The sequence below is a fragment of the Phoca vitulina genome, unplaced genomic scaffold (genome assembly GCF_004348235.1).
Source record: "Phoca vitulina isolate PV1807 unplaced genomic scaffold, GSC_HSeal_1.0 scaffold7, whole genome shotgun sequence".
Taxonomy (NCBI): Eukaryota; Metazoa; Chordata; class Mammalia; order Carnivora; family Phocidae; genus Phoca; species Phoca vitulina.
In genome coordinates, this window is record NW_022589710.1 from 37,234,836 (window position 1) to 37,247,358 (window position 12,523).

Sequence of the window (12,523 nt, forward strand, 5' to 3'; positions counted from 1 at the left end):
TTTCTTTCTTTCTTTCTTTCTTTCTTTCTTTCTTTCTTTCTTTCTTTCTTTCTTTCTTTCTTTCTTTCTTTCTTTCTTCTTTCTTTCTTTCTTTCTTTCTTTCTTTCTTTCTTTCTTTTCTTTCTTTCTTTCTTTCTTTCTTTCTTTCTTTCTTTCTTTCTTTCTTTCTTTCATCTTTCTTTTCAGTAATGAGAACAGGAGTGATGAATTACAAGCTCTTTACATGTTGGACCTGATTGAAGATTATTTTTGATTCTTTTTGGCAATTTTGTATTGGTAAAACTTGGTATGATATCTTCTGTCTGATTTGACAGTATTTTGGAATTTTATTTCCTTCTGGCATTAGGTCTGCACAGTTTGAGGTAATGTATTCTAATTTGCAAGAATGAGTATAGAACTTTTTCAGAGGGAAATTGATCTTAGGACTGATTCTTGTTATTGGTGAAATGACTCATTCTTAGCCCAGTTACTGTTCTTCTGTTTGCAAGAGTAGTTTTGGGACAATGGCAACCTTTCCTTTGTTTCCTATGTTAATAGTCAGAGCTTCATTTTTATACTCTTGAACTAAACAAAAAATAAATTTTATTTTTACAGCCTTTTTGGGTGTAGGGTCATGTCAAGTTTCACTAATTTGCACTTATGGTAACTATACTGATGATTCTGGGAATGGTTATTAAAACCTTGTGCTGGGGTGCCTGGGTGGCTCAGTTGGTTAAGCATCTGCTTTCGGCTCAGGTCATGATACCAGGGTCCTGGGATCGAGTCCCGCATCGGCCTCCCTGCTCAGTGAGGAGCCTTCTTCTCCTCTCTCTCTCTGCTGTTCCCCCTACTTGTGCTTTCTCTCGCTCTCTCTCTCCTGCTCTCTGTCAAATAAATAAATAAAATCTTAAATTTATAAAAACAAAACAAAACCTTGTGCTGATGCTTTGGATATGGAATTAATTGGATGGCTAATTCAGACTGGGTGTCATAATTTAATTAGTACATTGTTCACTAATTATTTTTATGAGCAGAGAATAGAGTAATAATGTTAATCCTTATATTTTCTGTGATGTGGTAAAAAAAAAACCTTAATGTACATCATTAATTTAATGCTTAGATATCTTGAATTTAGTGCTTCAGTATCTTGGTGGAAGTATGAAAAGAGAAATTGGTTCTATATTATATGTAAAATGTAGTTTATTTTCTTTTGAAAAAAGTTACATTAAAAAAATCACTTATGTTACAGGTATTTCAGGCAACTGTTTTATTAAAATAAGAGAATCATCCTTTATCCTGTAGTTTAACATGACAATAGTTACCATGTGTGAATATATGGGTCTTTTAGTTCTTTTTCTTTTCTTTTTTTTAAAAAAAAATTTTATTTATTTGACAGAGAGAGAGATAGTGAGGGCAGGAACACAAGCAGGGGGAGTGGGAGAGGAAGAAGCAGGCTTCCTGCCGAGCAGGGAGCCCGATGTGGGGTTCGATCCCAGGACCCTGGGATCATGACCTGAGCCGAAGGTAGATGCTTAACGACTGAGCCACCCAGGCGCCCCAGTTCTTTTTCATATATAGATTTTTTTTACATAGTTGTGATCATAATTTCTTTTTAAATTTGTGCTTTTTGTAGTGTGTTTTCTCATTCTGTATCACTGTGTTTTTAATAGTAATGTTTTTTCATTGAGTGAGGTACTGTTAGGTTGGTCAGACTGACAGTTTATTCTCTTATCACTGTGATGAACCATGTGTGCATTTAGCTTTTCCATTTCTTTTGATTTAGCTTTTTTTAAAATTTTTAAAAATTTTATTATTTTTTTAAATTAGATAGGTTCTGTGCCCTGTGTGGGCTTGAACTCATGACCCTGAGATCAAAAGTTGAATGATTTACTGACTGAGTCAGCCAGGCGCCCCCTGATTTAGCTTTTCTATGTTTGTGCCATTTCCTTGCCTGGATTTTCACGTTTCAGTCTCTCTTTCTTTTAAGGGATATTTTATGTTTTCTTCCCCAAGGCTAATTAACTTTTATTGGATCTTGAAAATAAAATTTTTTTCTTAATATGATTAGAAAACAATGCTTTAGGACTTATATTGCCGCAGTGATTCACATTGTTCTTTTCTAAAAATTGAAATTTGTAACTAGGTGATAAAAATGATCTCCTAGACGTGTCAAACTTGGTATTCTAGACTCTCATACTTAGGTTATAAATTATCTATAAAATAATTTAATATTTTATGTTGTACTTACAAATTGAATTTTTCCTTACTGATTTATATTTGTGGGTTTAATTTGATGTCTTTGTCAGGATTCCTTATTAGATTTCTCAGCATTCTTCTGACTTTTCCTCTACCCTATCACTTGTGTTTAGGCCTGAATTGGGTCTAGCCTTTTGAGTGGAAAGTCAGTAGTAATAGAAACTTCTAGAAACATGTAGTGAGTCTGATGATCCTGAACCCACTTCCTCACCCATAAAAGCTAGCAAAGGTTTGTTTAGGACCTTCTATACTGCATATTCTCTTCTGGCTTTCTAAGTTGACATTTTATAAAGTATTTAGCTTTTTTTACTCTTGTCATCTTCAAGATATTTTACCATGATTAAAAAAAAAAAATCATGTTTCTACTGAGACATAGGTGAACCCAAGGGAAGGAAAAGATCATGCAGAATTGTTGGGTTCATTTCATTTAAAAGCAGTAAAATTCCATAATTGGAATTTGTTCTTATTCTTTGCAATTTTTTCAGGAAAGATAGGATTTAAAAAAATATGTATCACTTAGGAATATCTGTATTGGTGTGGGATTTAAAGTGATGTATACAAGGATGCTCATCATATTTCTTTCTGTCCTTGCTCCTTTCTTTTTCCTAGTCTTGCCCTTTCTCCAACAAATTTAATGAACAACTACTATGATTTTGGGCACAAAATGATTAAGACCCTGCCTTTAGAAAGCTGATAATTTAATAGGTGAGCTGGAAATGTAAGTCAATAGTTGCAGTGTAGGAAGTCCCCTAATTTCCTATATAATAATATGTTCCCCAAAATGTGTTTGAAAATAAATATTCACATGGCAGAGAGGTGGGAGGTGTTTGGGTATTTCTATGGGGAGTTATTCCATGAAGCCAAAATGTGTCATTATAAAACATCTAATTCTAGGTGCACCTGGGTGGCTCAGTTGGTTAAGTATCCAACTCTTGATCTCAGCTCAGGTCTTGATCTCAGGGTCTTGAGTTTAAGCTCAGTGTGAAGCCTACATAAAACAAAAACAAAAACATCTAATTCTAGTTCCTGGGCATGTTATCTCCCTTGGGACCAGGAATCCTATCTGGTTCACAACATCAAATGTATCTGAGTGGGATTGCTAGCTGTGCTTGAGCTGAGCAAATAGATCTTGGGCCCAACCTTCTTGTAGAGAGGGGTGCAGCCTCTGGGATTTGAGCTCTGTTACTGGGATGGTAGGTATATGAAGCTGAGGGGAAGAGGATCCTTCTCACCCTGCTGTGACAATATGAGCTGGGTACATAAAGGATGTCTCCCACTTATATATTTGATTACCTGGGATATCTTTTTGCAACCCAGCAATACCTATCGCTCTGCACTGTCCGAAGGGAGAAATCAAGGACTGTTGGAGATAGGCCTGGGGAAGAGTTAGGCTGGACAAGAGGACACCTGTCCTGCAGGATTTTAAAATGATAGCTTCAGTCACCCCTTCATCCTTACCCATCCCAACTTTTGTGTATATGTGGCCAAGGCTTTGTCTGTAGAAGGACTGGGAAATGAGGTAGGAAGAGTTAATTGTTTTTTTCCATCATAGGCCAGGACAATAACAAATGTTTATTTCAATTTCAGGGAGGCCTGGCTTCACACTTCTTCCACTCCTTAGCATTGTGAGCTCTCAGAACTTCATGCGTTACCTCATAATCATTAATAAGATGATGTCTAGGAGACTGAATTTGGTGTCCTAAAGGTAGTTTAAGGGTATCAGTCTGTAGTGTATGAAATGTGTTGAGTTGTGTGAAATTTAGGCCTGGTCTGCTTCGTGTGGTAAGTATAGTTGGTGTATCTGTAAAACTCAGTAGTAGCACATAGGGAGGAATAATAAATTGTGCCTAGAAGGTAATGAAAGGGCTTACATAGGAGGGAATACTCAGACTCTTTAGTAAATGGGTGGCTTTAAAAGAAGATCTAATACTGAAAATTTCTGCCTGATAATACTGGTAATCTTAAGACCTTACTCAAATCAGATGGGGCTGTGGTCCAGAATACATTATTTGGGACTGAGCTCTCTTGAATATCTTTATACCTTAATTCTTTATACACAAAATTCAGTAACTTCTAAGATGCCTTTAGTAAATTTTCACTGTGAATTATACATTAGATGATTAAATGTTTTTTTAAGTAGAACAGTTGTTCTATTTGAACTTTTATTATGATTCAGGTACTGTGTTGAATGCCTGAGACAGCTACAACATACGACATGAATTAAATCTTAAGAGGCAAAAGTCCAGAGCAAAGACAGAAATCTCTAAAATTGTGACAAATAGGGAATTGTGCTCTTACAAAATGTGCTTTGCAAGAGTAGGGAGGGAGTGATGATATTCTCAGAGTGGAGAATTAGAGAGTTTGAGAATGGTGCTTGATAGAGATGACAGTTGAATTGATAGCAGAGATACTTTTAAAGCTAAACTTCCAGTACCTGGTCTCTAAGTTTTCTTTAACTCTAGACTTAATTGGTTAAGTTACAGTCTCCCATAGCATTTAGTTACATATGTGTACAAGGAGAATTACTGCTTTTAATAAGGACTGTCAGATTTTGCATGGTTTGGGATCAATAAAGCAAAATTATATTTTCCTTGGTATATTATATTTACTTAGTAATATAACTAATAAATACTACTATACTACCACTACTGTTCCTGTAACTACTTGTATCAGTACTATGATTACTGTTATTAGTACAGTGTTCTAATGCTCTTACCCCTTCTCCTCCTCTTTCCACTCCTACTACTACACTACTACTACTGGGTAATGCTTGTTTTTACTAGGAACCACTTTTAAGTTCTTTTTTTAAAAAAATTATTTTTTATTTTAAATAATCTCTACATCTGATGTGGAGCTTGAACTCACAACCCTGAGATTAAGAGTCACATGCTTTACTGACTGAACTAGCCAGGACCACCTACTTTAAGTTCTTTATAGGTTTTCTTTTTTTTTAAGTTCTTTACAGTTTTAAGATGGGAGATTATATCAATTTTTAGAAGGGCTTTCAAGAGTATTAATTAAAAAAAAGTGACTATTTCACAGAAACTTAGTAAAATTATCCCCATTTTCAAAAAAGTATTCTGATAATTCAAGTTCTAGTTATGAGGGGTTAGCCTATGTTTTTCTTTGTTTCTTGATAAGTATTATTATATGTATGGTAATATGATTGAATTTTTATGATTAGATTTATTCCAAATAAAAATTAATCCTAAATATAAAGCTTTTTTCTACGTAAGTATATGTTTTTTTGTTACTCTTGATATTTTTTCTGGACATTCAGGTCAATCAGCGTGTTTAGAATTTCTCTAAAGAGCATAAGCTATGGAGTAAGGCAGATGTGGTCTGATTCTTAACTTGGATACTAGCTGTGCTTGAGTAGTTAATTTTAGATACTAAATTTCTACATCTGTAAAATGGAAATAAATAATAAATGCGAAGTCTTTAGCACAGTGCCTGGCATAAAGTAATGGTTCAGTAAATGTTAACTACTACTGTTAACTGAGTTAGGAGTTAGGTCTCTGGCCTTAAATGTGGACCTTGGAGACTGGGAATACCTTGGGGCCACCTTGAGAGCCCCTAAGTGGAGAAGACTGCCTATAAGATGACCTATTCTGGACATGCCTTTCTGACCTGAAACTAATCAAATGCTTATGGGCTTTGCTGAAAAATTTTTAAAGAACTCTAATATTGCAAAAACTAAGAAGAAACTCTTAGTATACATCTAAATTTTGGCATAGGATGAGGCCACAGGTTGGCTAGGTTTCACTATGATGTAAGCGTAATCATGGAGCAAGAGTTGATGAGAGAACCTTTTTCACAGCCTCTGGTCTGGGTAAGTTTGGCTTACTGGGGATAAGGTAGAGGAATCTGAACTATAGAGTCAGTAGTGCCAAACAGTAGGGAGAGGTGTCCTTTTTTTTTTTTTTTTTAAAGATTTTATTTATTTATTTGACAGAGAGAGACACAGCGAGAGAGGGAACACAAGCAGGGGGAGTGGGAGAGGGAGAAGCAGGCCTCCTGCGGAGCAGGGAGCCCGATGCGGGGCTCGATCCCAGGACCCTGAGATCATGACCCGAGCTGAAGGCAGACGCTTAACAACTGAGCCACCCAGGCGCCCCTCCTTTTTTTTTTTTTTAAGAAGTTCTAGATTTTTTAAAAAAAGCACCTTGTTTTAGATGTTATCAGGCATCAGAGGTAACTGATGAAGGTAGCAGAAAAGTCAGAGACAAGTGTAGCTAAATCTAGGTTGTAGCTCCTATAATCTTTTTAGTTAGAGAACCAGGTCTGTAAATTGTTGAGAACCCTCTAAGGGGACTCCATGATGGGTAAATACTTGAGAGCTCTGATTTTACCTTGTCTTTCTTTTTGGACGGTGGAGGTTAGAAGTGCATTCACAGTCATAGAAACCTTTGTATATATGGTTACCATTCTGAAAAGAGACATTCTGTCTTCCACTCCAGATAGTTATCTTAGATACTTAGATTTTTAGAACAATAATGTCACTATGGTTTAGGTTCTGAGTTAGTGGCTTGAGGAAATTTGATACAGGCCATTACAGAATAGAAGATAAATCTCATTTTAAAAATATTATTTACTGTGCCACCAGTTAGTAGTGCCTTGTAATATGGAAACATTCTTAAAAATCCTAGGAGAGTTGTACTTTCATGATAGTTTAATTTATTATGTGTACTTTGCATTTTGGGGGTTTAAAAAAAGTGCTACATGGGGAAGGGGATGGCTTAAAAACAAATTGGGTTCTTTTACACACCAGTAAGTTGACAGTTTGACTAATTGTAAATGAAAGTGGAGTTATTACTATTTATTTATTTTTTTAAATTAAGTAGGCTACACACCCAACGTGGGGCTTGAACTCCACAACCTGGAGATCAAGAGTCACATGCTCTACCAAATGAGCCAGCCATATGCCCCAAAAGTAGAATTTTTAATTGATTTAGTTCTAGATTCTAAAGGATGCTTTACAAAACACCTAGTCTATCAATCAGTAGGTTGGTATTTTTCATACATATTGTTAAGTTAAAAACTGGAATTTGTAGAGTGATAGTATTATACATGACACTTTATCAAAGAGATTAGTTGACAGCCTCATACAAACTCTTCCTGATCACTCAGTCTAAAATAAATATCTATTTTTTATCATTTCGTCTTATGTATGACACGATTGTGTGTGTGTGTGTGCATGTGTTTGTATTTGTTTATTGACTATTTTCTTACCAGAATGAAATTCCATGAGTTCTTTTTCTTTTTTCATCAAAACATTTATTAAATGGTTAACTGCATGTGGCCTGAGCTGTGACTAGGCTTTGTTAAAGACTTAAGTGCCTGGCTAAAACCAGGAAAACTGCTGCCTCCTTTTCATGTTCATAGAGCAGCTACTGCTCATACTTGGGCCAGTCCTGTGGCCTGCAAAGGAGGGGGATACATATACCAGAGCAGGATTCTGCTAAATGGAATGGGGCTAGGGGTAAGGACACTAAGCCAACCCGTCCAGCCAACCCTTCAGGAGATATCCTGAGCAACTAAAATAGTACGTGACACGAAGTAGGTGGTCAACGGATATTTGATGAATGGAGGATTTTCTCTTTTCTTTCTTCCTTTCTCTCTCTCTCTCTCTCTTTTTTTTTGAGGGGAGGAGTGTCAAGGTTCAGATTTGAATGACATATAAGTAACTTTAAGTTATTCATTTTCATAAAGATGATGCTGGGAAAGTATATTTGCATAATAAAGGGATACATTTCAACATTTAAAAAATGAAGAATTAAGAACTCATTAGTTTTAAGGCTTGCTAGTGTTCATCATTGTAATCTGTTAAAGGAAAATATCAATTGTGATAATTAAATTGAAAATACAAGAGAAATTTTGAAGTGATAATGTTTGTAATAAAAATTATAAATATAGTTAAAATTTTAGAAAAGCTTGAATACCATGAGATCTCCAAAAGTTAAAAAGTCAAAGCAGAGTGACGCAATCCCTGGCAGAAGTCCCTCCATCTGCGGTGTTGTGCTGTGGGAAAGAGAGATGGATTTGTAAATCCCAGAGTGTGAGGTTCTGCCTACCCAAAGCCACTACTGTGCAGAGACCCTGGGTGAAGCCACCTTCATCATGTCTGACCAGGAGGCAAAACTGTCAACTGAGGACTTGGGGGTAAGAAGGCAGGAGAATATATTAAACTCAAAGTCATTGGACAGGATAGCATTGAGATTTGCTTCAAAGTGAAAATGACAACATATCTTAAGAAACTCAAAGAATTGTGCTGTCAAAGACAGGGAGTTCCAATGAATTCACTCAGGTTTCTTTCTGAAGGTCAGAGAATTGCTGATAATCACATTGCAAAAGAACTGGGAATGGAAGAAGATGTGATTGAAGTTTATCATGAATAAACAGGGGGTCATTCAACGATTTAGATACTCTTTTTATTTTCTTTACTCTTAATCCTTTTTTATTTTTAAAAATAGTTCTTTTGTAATGTGATGTTCAAAATGGAATTGAAAACCTGCACTCCATCTCTTTAAAACATCTGGTAATTTGAATTCTAGTGCCTGTTACTCATTATCACTTGTTTTCATTATGCTGAGTTTTAGTGATCAAACCTCAGCCCCCTTCATATTGCCCTCTCCCTTTAAAAAATTACATGTGTGCACAGAGAGGCCACCTTTTTCAGCATTGCTTTCACAGGCAATGTGAGTATTCATAATGACTTTCTAGTTGGCCCTAAAGTTCTAGCATATTATTGCTTCAGTCCTGGACTATGATTTTCAGTGGGAAATGGAGGTTTTTCAGAGAACTGAACTTGGAAAAATGACCTTTCCTTAACCTGAAGCTACTTTTAAAATTTGCGGGTCTGGACCAGAAGAAGAGAAGTATCAGGCTGGAGTCAAGATGACAGAGATGGTGAGAGTAATGACTGACTCCAAAGATGGCTTCACTGAGGAGAAAGCATATTAAGATAAAAGAAGTCTTGTCAGAAGATCCAGAGAAGTTCTAATTTTATTAGCAGTTAATAAAGTTATTCATGCAGTTGTGTATATAACAGAACACTGCTCTTTTTAATTTTGTTTGTACTTTTTGGCCTGGGATATGGGTTTTAAATGGACATTGTACCAGCTTCATTAAAATAAACAAAGTATTTGTAAAAACCATTAGAAAAAAAAAGTCAAAGCAGAATCTCTGAAGTAGATGTTTATTCTAGAATCTGAAAGAGAAAAAGAATAAAATTAGGTTATAAGTAGGCTAGGTATTGACAAAGCAGGCCAATCTGAGGCTAAATGTTGTCAGCCAAGAACAGATGTTAGATGGAGGAACCCAGAAGTACTACCTTCAACCTACTGTTGAATTAGACTACATTGGACCTATCATAGACTCTCTCCTTAAGAACAGTGATTAAGTTCACGTTGTTCAGGGCTATCCCCAGTGCTCAGTATAGTTCCTGGCAATTTGTATGCTCTGCATAAAATTTTTTCTTGAAAAAAAGTGAATTAATCTGTAGGTAGTAAATTCTGGAGCGCTGACTTCAGACATTTTTAGGGGTGTCGTTGCCATGGGTTTTCAGCCATAGCTGCTCCTGTATCATTTTTCTTCGAGTTTCTCTTAACCTTTTGGGGTGAAGGATCAGAATTTGTGCCTTTGGCCCTTGTTAATAATATGCTTTGAATTATTTTCTGCATTATTCTTATCTATAGCTGGACCCTTTTTTTCATAAAAGACAGGGCAAGCTTCTCTTAAGTTCTGGTAGCTGAAATTTGAGTCTATGTCCAGTGTACTAATAGAAAGTCTTGTATTTATTTTCTTTTTTTTTTTTAAAAGATTTTATTTATTTATTTGAGACAGAATGAGAGAGAGAGAGAGAGAGAGCACATGAGAGAGGGGAGGGTCAGAGGGAGAAGCAGGCTCCCCGCCGAGCAGGGAGCCCGATGCGGGACTCCATCCAGGGACTCCAGGATCATGACCTGAGCCGAAGGCAGTCGCTTAACCAACTGAGCCACCCAGGCGCCCTTGTATTTATTTTCTTAGTGAAGTTACTTTAAATAAAATTCCAAAGGGTTTAATTGTCCTGCTAAATAAATCTGTATTACTTAGTTATGTGAAGTTAATAATGATTGATTTAAGGGATTAGGAATGAGTCATCAATGCTTTTCTCTTGCAGTTAGTGATTTCAAACCTTTTTTGTGCTGATATCGATGAAAAATTACTTAGTCCTTGCTGGACATGAAGAAATTCAGAGTTGTTTTTGCTTGTATCTTCATGGAATGAAAGAGGTGGATTAAATTGCCCTTTTACTAATGTAAATATGAAAAGAACTTAGTCTAGATTTTCTTCTAGGCTTTTATTTCACTTACACTTTTTTTTCCCCCAAAGATACATTCCTCTCATTTTAATGCATGTTAAAATTGGATGAGTAAGCTTAAATATGTTAGTGTGCCTCCCCTTCAGTCTCACTAGCCCTATTTTAAGTGCTCTGTAGCCACATATGGCTGGTGGTTATTATATTGGGCAGTGTAGGTATAGAACATTTCCTTCTTGCAGATATACCTGATATAGACATTTTCTCTTATAGAGTCTAATGATCCAGGTAATTGTAATTTTTAAGGTGAGATTCTCAGTATTTTTGGTAAGACATTTGTATTATGAAATTTATTTTGATTATTCTGTTATATCATGGATACGCCACTAATTTTTATTACTCGGTTTTAAAATGTCATTTTTATCTAATTTTGAGACTAGCTTCCATTTTGTAATATAATATAATGGGAAATTTTGATATAGTAACTAGAAATTGCCCTTACAGGTAACACAGAACATTAATCTTGTTAAGTGAGGTAATGAATATAACTGCGTGAAAAATCCTTTTAAGGCTTTTACTGTCAGCATTTTAGGAATGTAGAGCTTCCAAAACAGGCCTTTGACTCCTAATGTGTTTTGGTTAAACATGATAATGATTTTGTCAGTATAGTGCTGGGCTTACAAAAGTTGCTGATTAGATGTTAGTTCTTTTAGTACATAGATTTCATTTTCTAGAGCATGGTTCCCCAAACCAGATGATCATAAGAATTCCCTGAGGAGGGGCACCTGGGTGGCTCATTCGGTTAAGCGCTTAAGCATATGCCTTAGGCTCAGGTCATGATCCCAGGGTTCTGGGATGGAGCCCCACATCCGGCTCCCTGCTCAGCGGGAAGCCTGCTTCTCCCTCTACCTCTGCCTGCTTCCCTGGCTTGTGCTTTCTCTCTCTCTGTCAAATAAATAAATAGAATCTTAAAAAAAAAATTCCCTGAGAAGCTTTTTAAAGATACAGATATCCAAAGCGGATGTATTATATAGCATATGTATTAATAAAAGCCTTTGTGTACATTCCTTAGTATTATAAACTCCTTGAGATAGAATTGTTGGCTCAAAAGATTGAACTATTTTTTGGATTTTTGATTTACAGGAACAAATTTCCTTCAGAAAGTTTGCACCAATTTATAAACTTTTCCTCACATTTTCTCTACACTGGGTATTATTGAACTTTTAATATTTCTCAGTTAATTAAAAAGATCTCTTATTTTAGCTTGTATTTCTTTAATTATGAGTGAGAGTCAGCATTTTTCAAAAAATTTTTTTTAAATTTTATTTTATTATGTTAATCACCATACATTACATCATTAGTTTTTGATATAGTGTTCCATGATTCATTGTTTGTGTATAACACCCAGTGCTCCATTCAATACGTGCCCTCTTTAATACTCATCACCAGGCTAACCCATCCCCCGAACCCCCTCCCCTCTAGAACCCTCAGTTTGTTTCTCAGAGTCCATAGTCTCTCATGGTTCATCTCCCTTCCGATTTCCCCCCCTTCATTATTCCCTTCCTACTATCTTTTCTTTTTTTAATTTTTAATTTATTTATTTTTTAATTTTTAATTTTAATTTTTTAAAGATTTTATTTATTTATTTGACAGAGAGAGACACAGCGAGAGAGGGAACACAAGCAGGGGGTGTGGGAGAGGGAGAAGCAGGCTTTCCGTGGAGCAGGGAGCCCAATGCGGGGCTCAATCCCAGGATCCTGGGATCATGACCTGAGCCAAAGGCAGATGCTTAACCGACTGAGCCACCCAGGCGCCCCCCCCTCCTTTTTTAACATATAGTGTATTATTTGTTTCAGAGGTACAGGTCTGTGATTCATCGGTCTTACACAATTCTTTTGATAATGCATTTTTTTCTCCTCCCTCTTTTTCTTTCTTTCTTTCTTTCTTTCTTTCTTTCTTTCTTTCTTTCTTTCTTTCTTTCTTTCTTTC

The 12,523-nt window shown here is 36.0% G+C and overlaps 1 protein-coding gene and 1 pseudogene across 7 annotated transcripts in view; both read left to right on the forward strand.

Annotated features, from left to right (window-relative positions):
* Positions 1-12,523, forward strand: part of FUT8 (fucosyltransferase 8) — a 316,924-nt gene that overhangs the window by 65,673 nt on the left and 238,728 nt on the right. The gene's annotated exons all lie outside the window — the stretch shown is intronic.
* On the forward strand, positions 8,141-10,081 carry LOC116633070 (annotated as a pseudogene).